Source organism: Mustela putorius, unplaced genomic scaffold, assembly GCF_011764305.1.
Source record: "Mustela putorius furo isolate JIRA1106 unplaced genomic scaffold, ASM1176430v1.1 tig00000281_pilon_pilon_pilon, whole genome shotgun sequence".
Taxonomy (NCBI): Eukaryota; Metazoa; Chordata; class Mammalia; order Carnivora; family Mustelidae; genus Mustela; species Mustela putorius.
The window spans coordinates 21,577,696-21,601,868 of record NW_025421343.1 but is presented as its reverse complement, the minus strand read 5'-3'; the positions used below and the strand labels follow the sequence as shown (position 1 = coordinate 21,601,868).

The window sequence follows — 24,173 nt, the reverse complement described above, 5'->3', positions numbered from 1 at the left end:
ACACAACATCAAAAACCAATGATGTACCGTATGGTGACATACCATACCATAACATACCATAATGAAATTTAAAAAAAAAAATCACATTCCTAAGTTGGAATAAATCTTGGTTTGCTGTTGTAGTGGTGGTGGCAGGCAGATGACTCTGTTTGGGGGTTTTAATTATAGGGAAAATATAGAGTATACAAGGTTTGGTACTCCCCATGGTTCCAGTCCTTCGCTGGCAGTCTGGAAATGTAGCCCCTGTTGATAAGGTGTGAGAGGTGTTACTGTGCTTTCCTAACCTTGATAATGTTCCTCATGTGTCCTTTCCTCCTCTTTTCCTTTCCCTCCCTCCAAAATTTTTTTTTTTTGGTGTCAGCTCTGTGCTAGATGGATGCTGTATTAGATGTGGGACCATAAAGATGAACAAAACATAATTTCTGCTTCCTTGGAGCTTAATATCTAGCTGCTGTTCTCAGTGGGGTTTGGATTGGGAGATTATTAGTATGGGTTCCCTGCTGAAGGAAAACTGGTCCCAGAGGAAAATAGTTAAGGACTAGACGTCCTGCGTGGGGTACAGAGCTATCTACTAAGAATCCAAGTACCTGAGTCCTACCATTTAGTAAATGGGTGACTTGGAATTATACCTTTGAAATTTATATCTTGGTGTCTGAGAAAAATCCCGAGATGAGCAGGGAAGATCTATTACGGGCTTAGATGAGGCAATATCTTTCACTCTCTCTCTCCAAATATAGACATATGGGTAGAGATATATATATATATATATATAGCTAAGGATTATGAGGTATTTTATAAGAATATTAGTAGATTCCTGGCAGCAGTATTCCTACTAGCCAAAAGCAGAAACAACCCAAATGTCCATCAATCAAGTGGATAAACGAAATTGTGATATCAGCGCACAATGGAACATTATTCAGCCATGAAAAAGAATGTACAGATACAAGCTATAATATGGATGCATCTCAAAAATCTTATGCTAAAGAAGTCAGAGACTAAAGGACACATGTTGAATGGCTTCTTTAGTAGGAAACTGAGAGCTACAGGAACAGACAATAGAACTGGTGGTTGCCAGGGGAGGGGAGCAACTACTTAGTGGGTACAGAGTTTCCTTTCAGACTGATCATGTGCTGGAACTAGAGGTGGTGATTTGCACAACATTGTAAATTTTTACAGGCCACTGGATTGTCTAGATCCATTTTATATGAATTTTACCTCCAATAAAAACAAAATGGAACCGGGACAGTTTGGATCACATGACAACATAACTTCTCCTCTTCATGAGGTAAGATCTAGGCAAAAGTTATGGAAGTTCTTTGTCCACTTAAAAATCCAGTTTCATGGGGCACCTGGGTGGCTCAGTGGGTTAAAGCCTCTGCCTTCAGCTCGGGTCATGATCTCAGGGTCCTGGGATGAGCCCCACATCGGGCTCTCTGCTCAGTGGGGAGCCTTCTTTCTCCTCTCTCTCTCTGCCTGCCTCTCTGCCTACTTGTGATCTCTGTCAAATAAATAAATAAAATCTTTTTTAAAAATCCAGTTTCATTAGAGTGGATTGTGTTCTAGTCCAAGGAAAAAGTATTTCCCTTGCCCCACACACTCTTGGAGCTAATCTCCATTTCAGGTAATGGAACTTAAAGGGAAATTTAAGGGAACTTAAAGAGGCTAGAAAACTCTTGCTGGCAGAGTTAACCATTTTCTCAGGAACTTGGGAGTTAACCTAATCAATATTTTTTAACTTCTGACATTTTAGCCTCTCTCCATCACCCGCCCTCCCCCTCCAAACTCCCTGCCCTCAGTGGCTTGCCAGGTGAATTATTCCCTGCTAAGGTGAAAATAGCCTTTTAAATTCTCCCCGATATGATGTGAGTTTCCCTATTTCACTACTCTGTTAATCTGGAAGTCCGTCTCCAAGGAGCAAATCTAATTTAATGGATTCTTAACCTGGGGCTTCACTAAGGTTTAAAAAAAAATTGGCGTAGGGTCCAGTAAATGATGACTAATTATTTCTGAATACATACACATGCTCCCAGGGTCCTCAAGAGTCTAAGGTTTCCTTTGGAATCCAGATACTTATTAGGGAAACCCTCATCCCTGCTGGATCTGCATAACCAAACCTTATGTTTAACATTTTGGATGGAATTCATCTAGTCATTGAATACGGGGTTTCTTTTCTGCTCTCTAGGTAGCTGATTATATGTTGCTAGAATCTTCACCTGTATGCTTCTTAAAAACTGATGTTTTATTTCTGTGGTTTTGTTTTGCCTTTTAAAAGTTTCTTACTAAAGGGATACCTGGGTGGCTCAGTTGGTTAAGCCACTGCCTTTGGTTCAGTTCATGATCCCAGGGTCCTGGGATCGAGTCCCACATCGGGCTCCTTGCTCAGTGGGGAGTCTGCTTATCTCTCTGCCTCTGCTTGCCACTCTGCCTGCTTGTGCTCTCTGTCTCTCTCTGTCTCTCTCTCTCTCTTTCTCTGATAAATAAATAAATTAAAAAAAAACTTTCTTACTAAAAAAAGTAGTAGCTGGTATCTACCAGAGTTCTGGCTAGTGGCAGAATTCATGGGTTAGGATGAATCCTACCAGAGAGGCTTCTGGGTACTTCCAAAGCAGTAGAAATGGGGGTAATGCTGGATTGTTCCTTATGTAACTTCGATCCCAGAGTCTCCTGTGCAAACTTCCACTCAGAAGGCTTTCTAAAAATTAAACTTCACATTCTTCCTTTCTTCATGGTTTCTACTTCCGGCAGCTGCTGAAACTGCTCCTCTCTGGGCCCTGTCCCCAGCCCTTCCCTTCACCTTCTCGTGTGCTGTGACCTCACACTGCTGCCCTTCTTCTCCAGAGCCTCTGTTCTCTATAAAGACCCTTTTCCAGAGTGCAGCTCCCTGGCAAGTAGAAATGGGGTGCCTTTACCTGTCTCTCTCTCCAGCCTGGCCCCCCCCAGAGGTTAGAACTGGCTAGGCTGCTGCCTCTTCCCCAAAGCACACATTTAGGATTGGGAACTGAAGCTGCTTGGGGAGTGGGGCTATTTGTTTTTGTTTCTACCCACTTCCTTAAACAGTGGCTGAAAATTTGTTCGGGAGAATCCTGGAGAGGCAAAGCCCTGCCCTGGAAGACGAGTCCTAGTGAGCCTCTAGATAGCCTCTTGCTATCAAGAGATAGCAATTTGGAGTCCCGTGGGTTGGACTGGATTCCTTCATCTGTTAGCTGCGTGACCTTTGCACCCCTCATCCCCTCTTAAGCATCACAGTGCCCGTCAAAATGGTTCTAATCCTAGGCTGTTTCTCATAAAAATGCTCCAGATCTCAGAGCAGAGGGCCCTGTCCTCTGAGCTCATCCAACTTGCTTGCTTTGGAGTCTCATGGAGTCTTAACCTCTGAGAAAATGCCCCAGGGGTTCCCCTCCTTAGGTGTTAGGGACCCAGTTTGGGCTGCAGAAAGGCTAGTCACCCAAGTAGTATCTGCTTTCCCCTGCTTGGCTGTTTGGGCTCAGGGGGCTGGAGTTTTTGTTCTATCCCTGGTAATAAAACAGGCTGCAATGTAACTGATCTGCCATTTGCTTAGCTAGTAAATTTATAACCTCTTATTAGTTTTCTCTTTAGTGTTTATAAGATCATCAAATGAAAAATATCCTTGTCAGCTAGGAAGTAGATGAGCCAATGCATGAAGTATCATTCTGCAGCCAATTTAGGAGGGTGGCAAGCCCCAAGGAAGAAAGAATGCCATGGTAGCACTAAGGAATAAAGGGAAACATGCTGAGTCCTTGGAGTCTGCTCTGGGGAAGGAGCTCTAGATGCCATACTGGGCCTGAGCAGGAGAAGGGCCTGCATCTGACCTTGGATGGACAAGTGTGGCCAAGACTAACTACAGAACTCGCTGGGCCCATATTGCTATTTTTAACAAAGAATCTCAAGACCACAACAACAGAGCATGAAAGGAAGCTTGGGATCCTGCAGAGAATATGGTGTACACAAATTGTACACCTGGAAATTCTGTCCTTAATGTGGCTACCCCATGTGCGCTCATGTGGCATTTAATGTACTGTGTTTTGGTGGTAGCAGTACTTGTCTGTGAGCTCCAGGAGGATGGCGGGAGCACGAATATGCTAAGGAAGCTAGTACATGGTGCAGAGGGAGGCAGGAGGACTCGGATTTAGGTTACTTGTCTTTATCACCATCCTCTCTTCCTCTCCTGGAGCTCTAACAGATGAGCTAGGAGTCGGAGTGGAGGTTCTCTGATCTATAGTAAGCCTTGTTCAAGCTCCCCGAACTTCATTTCCTCCAAAGTCCAGGAAATAATTTAATCATAAGTTCTATAAAAGGATAGTGCCTTTAAGGCTGAAGAGAGGATGAAATAAAATCCAAAGAAATAAAAAAAAAATGCATCTTCGTCTATCGAAAACAGAAAGGCAAATTGGAGTCTGTTCATAAGTAGGATTTGATTTTAAATAGAGCGTTTCTTACAATCTTAAATGCCAGTGCCTTCCAGGGAAATCAGGTGTTGTTGAGGGATGGGGGTAGGTGTTGATGTGGTCAGATTGATTGGTTAGCAAGACTTAACCTGAGAAATCCTTTTCATGATCACTGAAGAAAATGCTCTGTTCTGGCTTCATTAACTCAGTTTAGTCTGGAAGAGAATTTACTTGAAGTTTTATCTATGTCAAAGAGAATATTTAGAAATCTGTGTTTTTACAGTCCTTACACAGATACTTTCACAGTGACTATCTCCTGTAAATGCTCTTTACTAGAAAAGAATGTGCTGGGTTTAGCTAGTTCATGACCACACATCATGGGCATCCACTTGAGTTTGATGGTTTTGATTTTTGAGCTTCTGTCTGTGGGCTCTAATTTGTGCTGAACGCAGTGATGAAGAAGAGAATCCAATGTGGTCAAGGAATTCTACAATCTGAAGTGTTCTTCTGAATCTCTACACTTTGGAATACATAATTCACCTGGCCCTCTAACATTTCCTAAATAAATCTAAGAAATAATGTAGTTAATGCTAAGTGTCTATTGCTGACAAATTAACCTACTTCCAGAAGAGGTCAGAAAACGGGTTTTAGAAATGTTCCATGGAATCAAGGTACTTTTTAAAAAATTCCTTTAGGATAACTTTAGTAGTAAAACATGTTCTAAGAATGTCATTATGACCCAAATCATAAAACCGAGTTTTACCTCTGATGTAATGGATGCTCGCAGTGTGCCAAGAGTGACCATAATCAGCTATATTTTTTCTCCAACATAGAATAAAATTGAATGAGGACAAGCTGAATTATGGACCATGCCACAAAGTCTTCTGAGATTTGCTATTGATAGTGAAAGGCAAAGGACATAGAAAAAGCATTTGAAATACAGATGTATTAAAATGCACCGAGAAATATTGCCTTCTAAGTCCTCACAAGTCCTTCCCAGTGTCATTGAGAGCCTGAATTTTAGGCAGCACGTTCTAAGGAAAAACCAAAATGGGGACTTTCTATATTCAAGATGGAAGATCCATTTTCCCAGACTTTGGGAAGGTGCTGGGAGAGAAAATGTCCCCATTTCTGTTGAGAAACCAGCTTCAATAGGCCCTACCAACAGGGAGTGATACTGTGGATGTTTCTATTATTCAAGAAAAGGGATTTTGTAGAGAATGTCAGAATTGTGGAGGCAGAGAATGACAGAAGCAAAATGTGTTCGTTTTAAATTGGACTTTTCTATGACCAGTGTTCTAAAGGGATTTGGCCTTTGTTTTGTTTTTAACAGTGATGAAGTATCTACTTTCTAGGGTAGAACTAACTGAAATATTTAATCTTGTAGGAGAGGAAAAAAATATTCTTTTTGTTTCATATAATCTTTACCAAAAGATACAGTAGGGATGAGGTTAGTGGAATTAATTTTAGCCTCCTATAAATGAGGTTATAATCAAAGAAAGGTAGGACACATGGATTAGGATGGTCACTGCACCCTCTTCATGTTGGCTATGCCTCATTAAGAGCATGCCAAGCATGGTGAAATAGAGAAATAGGTGAACAGAGCTGTACTGGCAGTGAGGCAGCTAAATGTCCCCTCATTATCACCATCATCACAGCCATTTTTGGGATTCACTAATCAGTCAATGAGCTGAACAATTTGTGTACGTTCTCCAAGTCCTAATAACTCTGAGGAAGGTGGTATTATCACTGAATTATAAATGAGACGTTAAGGATTAGTGAGGCTAAATAACTTTGGGCCACATGGCAAATAATAAGCAGGAGCCAGCTTTTAATTCATGTTCCCAAATTTCTGCTGCTTCTTTAGTCTTGAGGGATTCTGAGAATCCGAGAACAAAGCATATTCTTGGCCAACTAGAGTAAAAGCCATACCTAAGTTTAGTTGGAAAAGAGCACATAGTAGTGGTTTTAGCCTCTAGCATCTAGTTCCCTGTATGAAAACTATATCCTGATAGTCCATTGGGGGGAATCCTGTCTCCCCACAACTCTTAGTCTGTGTGTTTCAAGAGAAGTTGATTTAGAAATGGAGCATAGGTATAGGCCAGTCAAAACCTCCTGTTCCCTAGCTAGAGTGGCTGGGTTAAGGACCGACCTCTGATCCAGGTCAGGCCAGTAGGAGTTAGTGAGACTCAGTTTGGGACTTTGGTTTGCCATCATGGAAGCAGATTCCCTCTTTTCTGCTGAACTTAAGATTAGAAGGATATAGACTAAAAAGAGTGCAGTCTTTTGCAGTCCCCGGGTAAAAGCCTACTGGGAGGTTGAACCAAATGCAGGAAAAGGCAGAGAGGTGGAAAGAAATGGAGTCCTGGTTGTATCACTGGAACCCTGCTCAAAGCTGTACCTGAAACTAGTCCGCTGGACTTTCTAGTTATCTTGTGTTGGGTCTTCACTTGCAGAAGGGATTCTTAGGTTCTCTTTGGGTAATTGGATAGCTGATGATCTCTTTGCAATTGTCCCTTTTTTCTGGATGCAGGTGCCCACAGCTTCACTTTGTCCTCTGTAGGTATCTCAGCCAAAGGAGGCCTTTATCTACCATTCGTAAGGTGGGTCTTTTATTTCCTTTTTCCTTTTTCTTTTTGGTTAGGTGGGTTTTGGAGGAGATCCTATTTGTTCTTGGAAATGAATCTGATCTACATCTCTTGTTCAAGGTTGTATTTAACTTCCTGTAGTGGATGAACTTTCTCCTAAACAAAATAACCGCAGGAAAGTGGTTCTTATTATAAAAGGATCCAGAATTCCTGGAGGGTTATAGATGAGAGATAGATTTACTCTTTCATTCAACAAATATTTACTGTGCATCTACATGGTGCCAGGTGCTATTCTAGGCACTTCCATCATGGAGCTTGTATTTTAATGGGGGAGATGATGAATAAATTTGTATTTGGTGACAAGATTGCCCAAGATGGAACACCAGTTATAAATTTGTCTTTATTTATAATATTTGAAACTATTTTCAAGACCAAGTTCAACTTAATGTGTCATTGAAAGCCACTTATAAAAAGATATGTGAGAAGCAAAAGACCACTCTTCATCAGACTGTGAAGTAATTCTTGAGTCTACCAATCTATTAAAAAATAATGAAGGGAGCAGCATGTTGTGTAGAAGGAATAGTTGAAAGGAGTTGGGAAAGCCTGGATGCAGGCCCATAAGAATAGTAGACTCCATTTAATTTCAAATCAGTTTTATAGTCTATGAAATATGAAGAATGAAATGAAGATGGTAATATGCTCAGCCAAACATTATAGTTCTGAGGATCAAAATGAGACCTCCAGGTATTGGGAAGTATTGGTGCTACCTGAATGTTTTGGTGTGTGAATACTTTATACATATATTTTAATAAACACATAACCTATGTAATATATATAAAACATTAGGAAGAGAAGGAACAAGAGATGGAGCAACAGATTGGTTCCTGATCATCTTCTGTTCCAGTTTCTAGTCCCTTCTGTGGCCCAACTACTCTTCTTGCCCTTGGGGTTCTAGAGACACCCTTAGGTCCTTTCAGTAAAATTTCCCATTTAAGTTAGAATAGGTTTTATTTCCTTGTTTTAAAAAAAGTTTCAGGGAATAGCAAACCCTATCCTGTGGGTAGGAGTTGTATTAATTCTAGATTTTCCACCAAATTTAGAAATCCCTCCATATTCTCCTTGACAGATAGTGACTAAGCTTCTGATTGAAGACTTCCAGTGATGGAAGCTCACCATTACCTGAGAAGGTCTGTTGTTAAATGACTATCTGCAGTTGTCTGAACTTAATTATATTCATCTAAAGATATTTCCCTATATTCTATATTTTATTCCCTCTGCTTATGGTCTGACATGCAGAGTAGTACAAGTTAATGCCTTTGGGATGGTTCTTCAACTCTTGGGGAAAGTTGCTGTGATTCTCCTTTCTCCTTTTTATATTTTACATATAGTGGTCTGGAATGGGGCAACCAGATTGTTAAGGAATCTTGGATTGGCTTTATATCCTACCTAATTGCTCCATTCTGGATAATTCTCATACACCAACCAATGTCCTTTTAAAATATGGTCTCTAGAATTTAACACCATGTTCCAGATGTGATGGAACCAGTAGAACTGTTGAATTTCATAATTCAAATAATATTTCTATCATTTAGCCACTATAAGACTACCTAATTTTATTAAGTCTTCATGATAATCAATGATGCTTGGTTCTCCTTGAGCAACATTTTGGTTGTGAATTGGTAGAATCCACCAAAGAAGGATTCATTTTTAACAATATTGATTGGTATGCAGAAAGTGTACTTAAATAAACATAGCTGCCTATCTCTCAGTAGGTGTCAAATCAGTATTCTGTCATTGTTAGTAAAGTTTATATATAGCTTTGGATAGATAACTAAGGAAATTAAGCTTCAGAGGTAGTCTGTAGTTTTTCCAGTTTATGGCCTTGGTCCATCTAGCTCTTGGTTTTTCCTTTTCTGAGGTACTATGTTTTACATCTGTCTTGTAAAAATGTTGTCTTGATTTGTCATTGGTCTGGCAGGATTGGGACATTGAGGAATTCTTGCAACCTCATTTTTAAAATTTTATTTTTTTTTATCAGCAAGGAAAAATCCAAATTGAAATTTATCTTCAAGACCCTTTATAATGTGCTCTTTTTCAATTTTTCTTGCAGTGGCTCCCCCCCTTTAACCTCGAGTCCATATCATTCAGTCCTCTTTCCCCTAGATTTTTTTTTTTTTACCTTTGCCTTTTGTTTGGCACAATGAAATATCTTTCCATTTTTAAAATTCTTCCTGTCATAATTGTATTCATCTTTGAAAACATGATTCTAATTTCTCTCTATGGTACCTTCTAAGGTCTTTCCTGTTCACAGTAATTCCTCTGACTTTATATTCTAATAGCATTTAGTTTATCTTATGCAGAGAACAAGTAATCCTACTCATAAAAATTTTTTATGATAGTATATAAAACTTTAACTAAACTCTTATATATTCCATTTTCTTGCTCTAATAAAGATAAATTTTATATGTTCCAATGAAAATTAAAAATTAAAAATGCTTTTTAAAAGGAAGGCAGAAATTTTGTGGGTTTGGATGTTTTTTTTGAGCCCTTAGAATGCTTTGCACTTGGGTGTTTGAGAAGAAGCTGTCCATAGTTTATCATTGGTGGCCCCTAATCCAGGCATCATTTAAAGAGACATAAACACATTGCAATAAAGTTTGGATTGAGTATGTTTTCAAGTACAGAATGTAGAGGGAATTAATATTTTTCATTCTCAGATCTCTTAATAAAGTTTTCTGAAAGGAAAAACTAGTAATAAGAATAGTAACATAGGGGCACCTGGGTGGCTCAGTGGGTTAAAGCTTCTGCCTTCAGCTCAGGTCATGATCCCAGGTTTCTGGGATTGAGCCCCATATTGGGCTCTCTGCTCAGCAGGAAGACTGCTTCCCTTCCTCTCTCTCTGCCTGCTTCCCTGCCTATTGTGATCTCTGTCTGTCAAATAAATAATAAATAAAATCTTAAAAAAAGAGAAAAGAATAGTAACATACTATAATCACCAACATTTCTTAGTTTCTTATAATCTAGAAAATATTATCCTCATGCCTTAATTCACAGCCATACATATTAGGAAAACTTGCCTCAACTCTGGATTCCCAACACAGATGAAGTTGAAGTGCCACACATCTATAATCTATTACTTTCCTCTGCTTTTTCCCATGTTCAGGTTTTAAATCCACAGATCTTAATTCCTCTTATTTTGATATCTATTTAACAAATTTAAAGACTTAGACTTATTATAGGAGATCATGATGCAGGTTGACTGAACTAATTCTGATGCCAAAACTCAAAGAAAAATCTTAAAATTTTATGTTCAGTTATTGGCCTCTGGGGCATGCTACTCAAATGTCCTAAATATCAAGGATTTGTAAAAATTAAACTTGTGGATTGAACTTCTGGTGTACCTAAACACTTATCTTTTTAACTTTTTAATTGAAGTGTAGTTGACACACAATGTTAGTTTCAGGTATACAGCATAATGGTTTGACAAGTCTATACATAATGCTCTGTTTACCATAACAAGTATAGTTACCATCTGTCTCCATACAACACTATTATAATGCTATTGACTATATTCCATATGCTGTGCCTTTTATTCCCATGACTTAGTCCTTTACTGGAAGCCTGTGCCTTCCACCTTCCTTCATCCATTTTACCCATTCTCCACCCCCTGCCACCTTTCCCTCTGCCAACGACTTTAGGGTTGATTTTCTATCAGAGTTCTCATCGGCTGGAAAAGAACTGACCTCTTATGTTTTGATATAAACTGCTTTTCTGAATTCCTTTGCCCCTATTTCCATAGAAATTTGGGCTAGAGCTGGACTTACCACTAATTCCCAAATTCTAGGTACTCACATGTTAAGGTTTGAAGTCAACATGTTTTAGTAGAATGTTTTTGACAAACATTTATGGACTGAAAACAATTTCTGTATTTAAGGAGTGGTCACTGGAATGGAAGGAAATTTGGCTTCACTAGTTGGTTCTAGTTGTTGAAAGTCTGCCATTAGTAGGCTAATTGGCCATTACTTTGGTGCCAAATGGAAGCCAACAGTGGAGTGAACAAGTTATCCTTCCCTAGTGGTTCCCAAAGCATCTCCTAGATGCTCTCTCAGGGACTATATTTATTCTAGAAGAGTCTGAGGTATTAGGGTCTCTTTTGGCATGGGCCCTAGGATCCTAGGGAAAACAGGCTGTCGTGCTAGATGGCTGTGTTCTAAACCATGTCCTTAGGGCTGCTTACTTTAAGTGTACTGGCAGGTTAATGCTACCTATAACTCAGCAACTAGTTTTTATGTGTTCTTATGCCTTAAAAACACATTAATATCAGTACTTACAGTTTATCAAATACTTCATTAACATTTGTGTCTTCACTATAAGCTAGATAAGGAAAGAATTGCATGCCCCACATCATGATTAGGGAAAGTTACTTGGTGAAGGTCATGTACATGGCCGAGCTTCTTATAGAGCTGGGTTTCTCAACCTTACTGTTGGAATTTGGGGGTAGAGAAATCTTTGTAGTGGTGGGCTATCTTTTCCATTGTAGGATATTTTCCTTGGCCTCTACCTACTAGATACCAGTTGTAAAGTGCCCCCTGTCCTGTGTTGTGACAGTCAAAAATGTCTCTACATGTCTTCTGGGGACAAAATTACCCCCAGTTGGGAACCACTGATCTAGAATAGGATTTCCCACTTAAAAGTCACTTTCTTTCTTTTTTTCTTTCATGCTGCAGGAGAAGTCCCATATTGCTTAGTTCTCAAATAATGCAATATTCACAAAATTAGAACATTTTACCAGGAGGAACCTTATGGGTAATGAGAACTTTCCATACTCTAGTGAGAAAAAGTATACTTCCACACTTTAAGTGAATCTTTTCTTGCTCTCTAGAAGAATTAACTATAATTACTCATTTTCCATAAAAGCATAAAGTAGGACTCCAAGATGCTTTATACAGCCTACGAGTTGTTCTTGGAATGTTCAGTTTAATTCCCACTTAATTGATTGTGCAGGGAATGTTTCATTGTACAATGTGTTCTTCCATGTGAAGTACCATGCTTACCTTAAAGAGGTTAACAAACCACCAGTTCAGTAAGCTATCCAAGGATCTAAGAAGTTTGGCCTAGATGCCAGGAAATATTTTAGGGTATGTTTGATGTTCAAGAGATAAATAAGGTGTGGCTCAATAGATTTTAGGTACTTCTTGAACATCCATTATGTGCAAGACCCTGAGCCAGGAGCCAAAATGAATTACAAGTCCTCTGCCCTTCAGGGACTAGAATCTTCTCCAGATATCCATGAACTGCTATTACATTGTGCTGTTAGAAGGATGTGAGGATCTGCTAGAAGCAGGAGTGTGAAATGGACTTGGTTAGTTGTGTTTTTTTTTTTTAAAAAAAAACAGTACTTAGAGATTTCCAAATAATATAAAAAATATGGAAGAAATGAAATCATAATCCCATAAATTTAGGAAATGATTTCAATGTTTTGGATAATATAATACAAGCACTTGACTATAACTGTTGAGTCCCATCTATTTGTTTTCCTCAGCTTTATTGAGATGTAACCTAGTGTAAGTTTGAGGTATGTAATACGTCAATTCGTTCCACTTGCAAAGTGATTGCCAACAACATTCCCTAGCACCAGCATCAAATCCTATAATTAGCAATTCCTTGTCACATGTATTTTTCTTAAAGCTGCATCTTTATCAAGTGTGGCAAATCTTCTACCTAATAATGCCTTAGTGATAAGATTTACAGTTGGCTGGTGGAGGTTTGTTTTTCCATTATCTTCGTAGAATATTTTTTTGGGGGGTGGGGAGCCAACAATAGTCAGATCTTTTGGAACAGAAAGACTAGCCAGAACTAAACTCTTAATAAAGTCAGTAATTTTTTTTTTTTAAGTGAGGTATGAAGATTTTTTCTGGGAGTTGTGCCATAGGGAAGATGGAAGGAAGGAAATCCTATTTGAAAGCATATTATCAAGTATATTTTGTCTCCCACATATAAGCAAAGTTTATATAGAAAAGGGAATAAACCAAAGAAAATAGATTGGCTAAGGGTAGATTTTTATTCAAGACTTTTTTTTTCAGTGAGTTTTACAATTTCTATGATTTTATAAGAGAAAGGTGGGCTATGACAAAATTACACATTTTGTTGGAGTGAGCTTTATTATGTTGGGTTGAATGCTCATCTCTTATAAAAGTGGGAGATGGTGGGGTGCCTGGGTGGCTCAGTTGTTAAGTGTCTGCCTTCAGTTAGGTCATGATCCCCGGGTCTTGGGATGAACCCCACATCAGGCTCCCTGCTTGGTGGGAAGCCTGCTTTTCCCTCTCCTGTTCCCCCTGCTTGTGTTCCCTCTCTTGCTGTGTCTCTGTCAAATAAATAAAATCTTTAAAAAAAGGGGGGGGTAGATAGCAAAGGGGTGTCATGGGACCTCTCCTATGAGAAAGGGTTGGGGGAATTAGCATTTCTTAGGCACTTCCTATGTTTTTGATGAGTTAATGGGCTTTAAGTAACCTATAGAGACATGAATACCTTCTGAACCAGGTGGTGGCAGCATTATTTTATAGGAGAGCTCTCAGAAGCCATGTAGTATGTGATTGGAACAGAGCCTGGCTCTGTTTCATGACAAACACTATTCTGTAATGGTTGATTCTCAACCTCAGCTTTATATGCCCTGATTATCTTTTCTTGTAAATTTTTTAACAGGTTATGTCTAGGAGATGCCTACTTATTTATATCCATTTCTTCTAGCCCTTTCTTTTCCTGCTTCCAGAATATTCAGGGGTCTCCAATGGGCCATTCATAGGATCAGGGTATGTGGAAGAAGGATAGCAAATTTGAAATCAGGCGATGCTATTTTCAGATGCCAGCTCTGCCACTTGGTAGTTCTGTGACCTAGGACAAACTTACTCTCAACTTCAGGATTTTTTAACTGTAAAATCTAAACAATAATGTGTATCTTCCAGAGTTGTTGTACAGATGAACTGGGCTGTGTGGAAAGCACATGGCTGCTGTGCCTGGCCTCTAGTAAACACCCCATTGGCAGGAGCTGTCAATCTCCTTAGATGTTGGGGAGGGAGAAGGAAGCTGTTGCTCTGTCTCTCCATTCCTCCCTAGAATAATACTCCCACTTTCTCCACTTAGGTTTTCAGTTTTCTTCATAAGTTATAGCTCTGGAATAATCTACTTAACAATTTCTGACAAATTCTTACCTTTTGGCAAATCTAATTGCATCTGGTATCACTCAAGGTCTTCTATGACCCACAACTTGAAAGAGACTTTGGGAAGAAAACTACTTGAGAACAAACTACAATCAGTGGAAAATAGGTTAATCTATCTAGTGGGCAGAAAAGGATAGGCCATTACCCTTGGTAGTTAACTTGGTTTATTAGCGAGCTATTCTGAAAAGTCACTGCTATGGGTGACCAATGGGTCCCCACTGGGTCATGAGTGTCAGCCAATATCAGAGAGCTTCAGATTTGTTTTCCTTAAAGGTTTCAGTGCCTCCCTGAGAAAAACATAAACATTAATAGACTTGGGCCTTGGTCAGTGTGTGAGGAATATATAGTAAATGTCACCATTCCTGCTCCAGGAGGAAAAACTCAAGATGAAGTCTCTCAAGGTCACTTAAATTAATGCCATCTGTCCTTCTTCATGTTCTCCTGAGAGGATTGGCCCTCTCCTTAATAGTAGCTTTACAAACATCTGGAGTGAAGACATAATGCCAAGATGAAAGCGGGCTAGCTGGTCTCTTGTCCTCTGAATGTGGTGTGCTTTTTAAATTTAATCCCATGGGCCTTTCTAGTGTTGGGGTTGTCATGGAGGCCTGGGTCTCAGTCAATAAAGAACAGAGGCTTATTATAGCCATGGGAAAGAGGATGTCAACTAGGCCAGGAAGTTCTTCTAGTTTAATCTAAATTAATATTTATTTTTAAAGATTTTTATTAGAGGAAGAGAGTACAAGTGGTGGGAGGGGTAGAGGAAGAAGGTGAGGGAGAAGCAGACTCCCTGCTGAGAGTGGGGGCCTTATACTGGGCAGGGGGTGCTTAATCCCCAGACCCTGAGATCATGTATGATCTGAGCCAAAGCCAGATGCTTAACTGACTGAGCCACCCAGGTGCCCCCGAAGCATTTAATATTTAAAATGTATTCTCTCAATATTATTTCACAAGCGGAGAGATGGGAGACTACTGGAAGAATCTGCCTGAAACCATAGGAGAGCCTGGGCTGTGCTCCAAGTGGCCTGCTTGGGTCCCACCCCCAGGGTTCCAGGACAAGTGACTTTAGCTCTCTAGACTCTATTTCTTCACCTGTAAGATATGGCTATAACCAGTCTCCTATTTCTATCCCTCAGGGTGTTGCCCATTCTTCAGAGTTTGATTCAGATGCCATTCCTCCATGAGCCTTGTCCTGAGTCTCCTTCCTTCTTCTTCTAGCACTTCCTTCACATCATAATGATAAATTTCTTAATTCAGTAAGAGGGACCAAGCCTTCTGAGAAGAGACTGTCTCTTTGCCCGATGCCTTAAGTAGAATGCCTTCAAAAGCTGGTAATTGAATGTATGAAAGCTAAAACAAAAACTGAGAAGTTAGCATGGACCAGGCACTAGATGAAGTTATCTCCTTTAAACCTCACTGAACTTTGAAGGAGGCACATGGTTTTTCCTATTTTAGATGAGTGAACATCACTTTATGGAATTTTGCTCATGTGTTTGAATAAGAAAATTCAGACCAAACCAACATGGCAAATATTAGGCGATAGGGTTAATATGTATAGTCATCTTCTGGATTAAACACTGCTCTAGGCATTTACATAGATCAACTCATTTAACCCTCACAATAATCCCATGAGGCAAATAGTATGGTTCCCTTTTCATGAAAGAGAAGATGAAGGTACTGAAAACTTAAATCTTTTTAGGACTGTCTAGCAAGAAAGTAGTACAATCTACAAAGTAGATTCAAATTTAGGCAAATTATTTTTGATAATTTTTTTTTTTTACACCTAGATAAGTGCTGCTTTGGATGGCTTCTTAGTGGAAAAAGATGCTGAGGCTTATTGAGGTTACATGGGACAGTCTCCTTATTTACTGCAGTGTTTGAAAAATTAGTTGCCCTAATTCAGGAAATCCTAAACAGTCTGAAAATAGCTTAATCCATAAGTCTTTAACAGTGTTAGAAATTTTATGAGAGATGGGAAGATAATGAAAAAAAAAATAAATAAAACCCCAATCTTCTAAGATCGATCCTGTTTGGATTTGTCTCCACAAATCTGGGAAATTATTTGTTCTGCTCTCCTTCTTCTAGGGGAGTTGTTAAATGGCTAGGAGAAACCCTGATGAAATAGCAAATCAACAATTGCTGCTTAGTATCCTACTTTAGCCTTCTCTGGATTCCAGTCTCCCAGATAGAAATTTAAGTAGTTCTCAAATACATAGGTGTACTCCATTCCCATGCTTAATTTGGGGCCTGTGGGTTGGGCAGAATACACATGTTTAAATTAGAGTTTCCAATCTTGATGACTGACCCTCTGCAACTCTCAGGTTTCCTTGTTTGTGATATGATTAAGAAGGTGGCTTCCCTGCTTTCCCCCTGTAAGACCTAGTTAGACTACTGGGTTCAGGTCAAATACTTAACATTTATCCTATGGTAATTGACACTGAAGACTCTGACAAAAAGCTTGAGGTCTGAGGAGAATAGAAGAGATGGCCATTTGACCCTGTAAGGAAGTTGAGAGATTTCCTGCCTCGTCATCCTCTCTCTTCCTTGAACTCCAACCACTTCTCTTGATCTGCCCTTCCTCTTCAAAGGGACATTCTGTTTGGATTCTCTTTTCTGAACTGTGATCTCAAACCATCTGCCTTATTTCAGTCTTAAAGCTTATAGTCAGTCCCTATTTCTACTGCCAGTTCAGACTCCCAAACACCACAAGAAGAAAGCTCCAGTTCCTAATTCTTGGGGAAGGGGAAACTGGTCCCCTCCGCCCCCACTATACTTTCTAGCACAATATTTGGCAGAGGTTCTAAACAGGAATGCTATTATTATTTTCACATACTGGATTAGCCATACAGACACCTTCACATGCTTGAGGCCTTGTCTATGGAAGTTTTAGTTGAATTCAGTGCAAAAACTAACTTGAGCTATTGAGTTTACACCAACTCAATAAGATTTTATTGAATGGACTAAATCAGCAGGGTTTTAAAAAAATTTTTAATTTATATTCCAGTTAACATACAGTATAACATTAGTTTCAGGTATACAATGTAGTATGAATCAGCAGGTTGAGAACATCTGAACCCAGCAAGTAGCATTTAGGCATGAGGCTAAAAGCACTTTTTAATACATTTTTAATTTTTTATAAACATATATTTTTATCCCCAGGGGTACAGGTCTGTGAACTGCCAGGTTTACACACTTCACAGCACTCACCAAAGCACATACCCTCCCCAATGTCCATAACCCCACCCCCCTTCTCCAAACTCCCTTCCCCCCAGCAACCCTCAGTTTGTTTTGTGAGATTAAGAGTCACTTATGGTTTGTCTCCCTCCCAATCCCATCTTGTTTCATTGATTCTTCTCCTACCCACTTAAGCCCCCATGTTGCATCACCACTTCCTCATATCAGGGAGATCATATGATAGTTGTCTTTCTCTGCTTGACTTATTTTGCTAAGCATGATACGCTCTAGTTCCATCCATGTTGTCGCAAATGGCAAGATTTCATTTCTTTTGATGGCTGCATAGTATTCCATTGTGTATATATACCACATCTTCTTGATCCATTCATCTGTTGATGGACATCTAGGTTCTTTCCATAGTTTGGCTATTGTGGACATTGCTGCTATAAACATTCGGGTGCACGTGCCCCTTTGGATCACTACGTTTGTATCTTTAGGGTAAATACCCAGTAGTAAAAGCACTTTTTATTATGTTGTAAAACACAAATTTACCGTCTTACCCATTTTAAAGTGTACAGTTCAGTAGGGTTAAGTATATTCATGTTCTTATGAAACTGATCTCCAGAACTTTTTAATCTTGCAAAACTGAAATTCTGTACTCACTAAACAACTCTTTTCTCCCTTCCTTCAGCCCCTGACACCATTCTACTGTTTCTATGAATTTGACTACTTTTGATATCTCTAAGTGGAATCGTGCAGTCTTCTTGTGATTGGCTTCACTTAGCCTACTGTTCTGAAGGTTCATCCATGTTGACAGGATTCCTTCCTTTTTAAGGCTGAATAATATTATGTTCGTGTATATATCACATTTAGTTAATCCATTCATCTGTTGGACTTTTAGGTTGCTTCCACCTCTTGGCTTTTGTGAATATTTCTATGAACAAGCGTGTGCAAGGATCTTTTTGAGACTTTGCTTTCAATTCTTTAGGATACATACTCAGAAGGGGGATTGCTGGATCATATAGTAAGTAGTTCTATTTCTTAATTTCTTTAGGACTTTTCATATGGTTTTCCATAGTGCGTGTACCATTTTACATTCCCATTAAGTGTGTGCAAGGGTTCCTTTTTCTCCATATTACGAACACTTTTTTTTTTTTTTTTTTGGATGGTAATTATCCTAGTAGGCTGGAGGTGACCTTTCTTCTTCTTCATCTTCTTCTTCTTTTTTTTTTCTTCCCTTGAAGAATGGAAACAGACTTGTGGGGGAATTTCAACTTCATTGTTAAAAGCATTATTATTGCCATTCTGGGAGATATGTAGCAGAGGCCGAAGAAAGTATGATCTAGAAATCCTTTCTTCTTCTTCTTCATCTTCTTCTTCTTCTTCTTTTTTTTTCCTTCCCTTGAAGAATGGAAGCAGACTTGTGGGGGAATTTCAACTTCATTGTTAAAAGCATTATTATTGCCATTCTGGGAGATATGTAGCAGAGGCCGAAGAAAGTATTATCTAGAAATCCTCACTACTTCCATAAACTGCATTTACCCTTTTGCTTGCATAGGATATAAAAATTCTGTGAATAAATAGAAACTCCTAAAACTGGTATGTTTAAGCAGAGTGAGTCCTAGAAGAGTGTCCATTTCTAATAAGTCAGGGTTAGAAAATGTGGATAGTGAAAGCTTTTGGGAAAATTAGTGAAAAATCTGTGAATTGGTGGGGAGTGAGGTGGAGGTGACTGACTAGAATAGGAGTCACGATGAGGAAGAAATTCCACAGGTATGCTCTGTGAGAAGTCTTTGAGGTGAGTAAAGATATCAAATAATCCTAGAAAAGCAAATTTGCAGGGAGGGGAAGATGTAGAGAAACTAGTTTGAGGAGCTGAGTGAAAAAAGGAAATAGATTGAAGTCATGAGGTGAAGGGCTTTGGGAACCCACTGCCTTGCCCATGTCTCCAAATAGCAGGATCTGGCTATAGGCCTTAAGCAGTTGGTGGAGGGGGGAAAATCCCCTTTGGCCTAAATGTTGAGGTTTGATGAAGGAAGTCATAGGTAATTCATTGATTATGTGTTTCACTAGTGAGAGATGGTCAGGGCCTTGTCTATGTACCTTACTGTAGGAGAGGTAGGGACAGGATGTGTCAGGTGATGTGTCTTCATGTTCTTTTACTTTCTAATTTTGATCTTTACAATGCCCTTTACTTTGGCTCTCTCATATTTTGTCCTTTGTTCAGGGTTTCTGTCCCAGGAAATAATTGTTTTAGAACATCAGCATTTGTTCTGCCATTTTTTGATAGGAATTCAAGGTGAAGCATTACATTTCTGATGTTAACATTGTAAATGTCCACGGCTTGCCTTGTAACTTTTAATTCTTCTATATAATTTGTAGATGGTTATATAAACTTGTTTTCTTTCACAAATGACATCTTCCACTCTCTTAGACTTTGTCTTTGGGAGGAACCTGATTTTGGTTTAATGGCAAAGTTTTAGTTCTGCAGCCAAGAGTTTTCTTCCACTGCTCATTTCTTAAGTCCTTTCCGTTTGACCTGCTGTATAACAGTATAGTTTCATTTCTATTTCTCATGGAAGGCAGACAATGATTTTTAGCTAGATTCAGAGGCCCACTTTTATCCCTATCATTGTTTAAGATGTTACAATTTAATCAGGCTGCACTTAAGGAGATTGGCTAATATTCTGCACGCAATCTCCTACTGCCATTTATTGGGGTTTATGAAGGAATTGCTAAATCATACCCTTCCTGTTTTCTATTTATAACCAGTTGGAAAAAAAAGTTTAAAAATGAAATGGAAAATGTTCCATTACTGATAGTTGATTTTAGAACCTGTCTTGACCCATAGCCATTTGGATTTCTTAATGTATTCCCTTCTGTGCCAGTTAAAATATATCTGACTGCTCACAGGCTATCTTTCTCTCTCACAGCTACTTCACTCACACCAAGAACTTCATGTTTCCCTTCCTTGATTAACAGGAACTGCTTCTACATTTTCTTCTGCCCCAGATGATACCTGCCTTCCTCTTCTCCAGGGCAAAAGTTGAAGGTCTGCAAGGAAACAGTTACCAAGGACAAATATGCTAGGAGATATTTAAAACCTATTCCTATGGTACATACAGGCAAATGACATTTGGTCAAAATTCTCTCTTCCCTGCCTGCTACTTCTAACTCTGCTTGCTTTCACTGAACAGCTAGCACCCACTTTTCACAAATGACTTCTTTTATCCTCTTAGGATTGGCTTGTGCTTGGAAGAAGAGAAGCCATCAGCCCATGAGATCTTCAGAGGGTCCATGCAGTGTCACACCTGAGTCATAGGCTAAGCTTCCAGGGTGGGCAGATGCTTGCCACGAACAGCAGGATGAATCCCTACAATCAGTGAGGCTGGAAGTATAGGCTCTTGAGATCTAATTACAAGATATTTGGTAAGTTCTATCACTCCATACGTGGAGGCAGAAAACGAAACAAACTTAGTAAGGAAAAAAAAGTCCATTTTTATCTCAAGCATAGCTTGTCCACACACTCCTAATAACACTCCTCAGGTTTGATGATGTTTATTTTCTCTTAGAAAATAGAGAAACTATGACTACTAAGCAAGTGTCACTAAGATCTGTTACTCTCTTCCCAGAAAGAGGAAATTTATCTATGACAACACTTGGAACAAGTCCCTTTAGGCTTTTCTGTGAGAATCTCTCTGGAAACTTTGCCACCTGCTGTTCAGGGCTGAAGTCAAGAGCCTAGTCTGACCTAGGGCAGGAAGTACAGTGGAGTCCTGACTGTCCCTCTGAAACCATTATTACTCCCTAGTTGATAAAACCCATCTGACTATGCATGCTCTGTGTTTTCTCTCTGGCATTTCCATGGGTACACAGACATGGTGTTGAGCATGGGTGGCAATTCTGAACCCAGCCTGGTGAGGGCGCAGCAAGGAAGAGGGTGGGAAGGGAACTTCTAGAAGAGGGATTATAGGCTCCAAAGCCTATGGTGTCAGGCAGGGAATCCAAGTAATCAGCTATTTAAAAATAAAACCCAACAGTAGCCGAAGATGGTGATAAAAGGCAAGCTCTGTGGTGGGGGTTGTGATGAACTGGAGAGTACAGTTCCCGTCTGGGGAGGCGTCCTCTCTTCAGCACAGGCGGGGTGTTGGCTCTAGTGCTGCTGGGCTTTTTGAAATCTCCCAGTTTTTAAAAGGTGGAAAATAATTCAAAGATTTAAAAACACCAGACAAGCAGAAGGAAACATGTCTGCAGGCAAATATGACTGGTTTGGATTATTATAAAAAGACCCAATGTCCTAAAGTGAGGGAAGGACTTCAGCACATGTAGGATAAACACTTTCTCTTTCTCTTTCTCTTCCGTCCACCTCCTCCTCCCACCCATCAATCCATGGTTTTCTCCTCCTCAGGTTATCCTCAAGGATGAGAAGATATGAAAGGGATGAGTGTCTTAAGCTCATGTTTTATGGAGCAAGGTTTGAAACCCATGGGATTTGTATCTTAATTGGCGGTCTCACTTGTTTTCACTCCTTCAAAGGAGATAGACTTGTTCTTTGTCTCTGGCCATAGGCACATGTGCACTTGGACACACGGAAGAGAAATCTAATTCACACACCATAAACTTCACTTGTTTTATGAAGCAGAAACCAGTCCCATTCCTTCAGAAGATCCATGAGTTGTTTGTATACACTGGAGATTATAAGTGGTGCAGTGCCCTGCTGGTGAAAGGGATACAGGAGCTGTCTCATCACCCAGAGTTAGATAAGATGTAGGTTTTGGTATTTATGGGAAGACTTGCTTCTTCCAGTTTTCACAGCCCACACACACTGTGGCCCCCCTCTTGCCCCACACAGTGGTCCTGCCTGCAAGAACCCTGGGGCCATGGATTTGTGACCCCTGACTTAAATATACTTTAGGATCCATCATGATAGAAACCAGTTCCCCACTATATCTTACTACTCCTGCCATAAATAGACAAAAAAAGGTTTACTCTGAAGATTCATTCTTATTTAACACGAAGTGAAAGGTGGCAAGTTACTATACTTAGTGTATTTCTGAGATGCTTTTTTTTTAACCTTCTCAATGCTGCCAACCTCCTATTCACTTGGAGAACTCTAATCATTTAGGATCATTTTAATCTTGTATAATCCCAAAGATGGGAAACTGTTATAGGCCATCTCTATCCTTAATAAATGCTCAGTTTGGAGTGGGGGGTAGAAATGGTGTTTGAAACTTTAAAAAATTTCTCTAGTTCCTTAGAAGCCCTGTCCACTCTGATATCCTATTATAACCAACTGCTTCATACACATGCTGTCAGCCTGCTGCCTGTGAACACCTGGGCTGGAGCTCTCCGCCATCTACAAACATGGAGGTTCTGGTTAGCTCTAGTTAGATGCTTGCTCATTGTCACCATCATTAGTAGCTGGGATCTTGACCATGAATTATTGGGATTGACCACTCAGACTTGGAACCTCTCTAGGCTATGTCTTTGAGGTTCCCTGAACACCAGGGTGTCCTTTGTACTAAAATCTAAAGAAGCCTGAGGAGCTCAAGCTTCCAAAGGAAGTCTGTGTCTGCACTCTGTTCCTCATCCTTCCAAGAAAGTGTTGTATCTCACCACAGTGTTTTTACCTGTCTGTTGCAGGGGTAATACCTTCAAACTTACTACTTTGCTTTCCTTCTTCCCCTTTCTGATAACAAGCACTCTTGCTACACTTCCCGCTGCAGCTGTCCGGGGCGGGCGCATTGGGAGAGGGAAGTTCTGGGGAACAGAATACATTGCAAAAGGACATGCTAAGGGAAAGAGCAAGGATCCTCTCTGATTTTGATAACCCAAATCTGATTAGTCCGCAAGATAATAGGTTTGTAAGCCATGGTAACGGTCTTGAGGAAGGATGTTCCAGTTCCCTTAAGAATATCAATAAATAAGGCTGATGGATCAACAAATAAGCCACATCCTCCCAGGTGTGAGGAAGATGCCTTGCCTGGGAATACCAGCCCCGCCCCTCTGAGGGAGAGAGGAGGGTGTAGGCGAACAAAGAAAACACTGCCTCTGTTTGCTGTGTGCAGAGAATGGAGATGAGGAAGGGAGAGGGCGGAACCTATGTTGCCCATTTGTCCTTTAGGTTTAGACTTGAGAAATCGGTGTGTTGGGAAGATGTCCAGTGCGGGGCAGAGAAGGGGGCGAACCGTTTGTTTCTCTGGAGCCCCACCGCAGGAAAGTGTACTGAGGGCTCAGCCTGGGAGAGGCAGCAACTGAACTTCCCTGAGTCGCCCCAATTTCTGTCAGGAAGTCACAGAACTGAGAGCCTGAGGGCCTGTTCAGAGGGCTGATAGAGCCATGAGCCATGGGGCAATGTGGTCCTTGACGGGATGATGTAACTCAGGGGCCTGAGGCCTGTTGAAGGCAAACTATGGCTAGAGTCAGCACAGGAGCACATCTGCATCAGAAGAGGATGCTGAATTCAACAATCTTCAGGGAAGGCCTGCAGAGCCTTGGGGCACCCAGGCAGACTAGGGCTACCATTCCAGAGGCCCAGTGTCCCCAAGGACTCCCACACCTGACTCCCCTGTACACCTGCATGCCAGGGCAGGTAGAGGGAACCTAGAATTCTGAGCAGCCTTTCTTAGAGATGTGGAATACTATTTTAAAGGACCGTTTAATTATTGAATCAGATGATATCTAAAGTGGATTGAGAAGTTAAAGATTCAAAAGAAAAATTAATCAGACTAATGATTTACCCACCTTGCACATCTGAGTTGTGAGTTAAATTTTTTTGACCCTGTTACATG

General features: G+C 40.1%; 1 long non-coding RNA gene across 2 annotated transcripts in view; it reads left to right on the top strand.

Annotated features, from left to right (window-relative positions):
- The window catches only part of LOC106007117, a 188,437-nt gene that overhangs the window by 4,832 nt on the left and 159,432 nt on the right, over positions 1 to 24,173 (top strand). The window contains exon 2 of one of the 2 annotated variants that reach the window (XR_006606481.1): positions 20,622 to 20,811. The exons of the other annotated variant lie outside the window; for it this stretch is intronic. This is a non-coding gene — a long non-coding RNA (uncharacterized LOC106007117). The remainder of the gene's footprint in view (positions 1 to 20,621; positions 20,812 to 24,173) is intronic. 2 annotated transcript variants of the gene reach the window in all.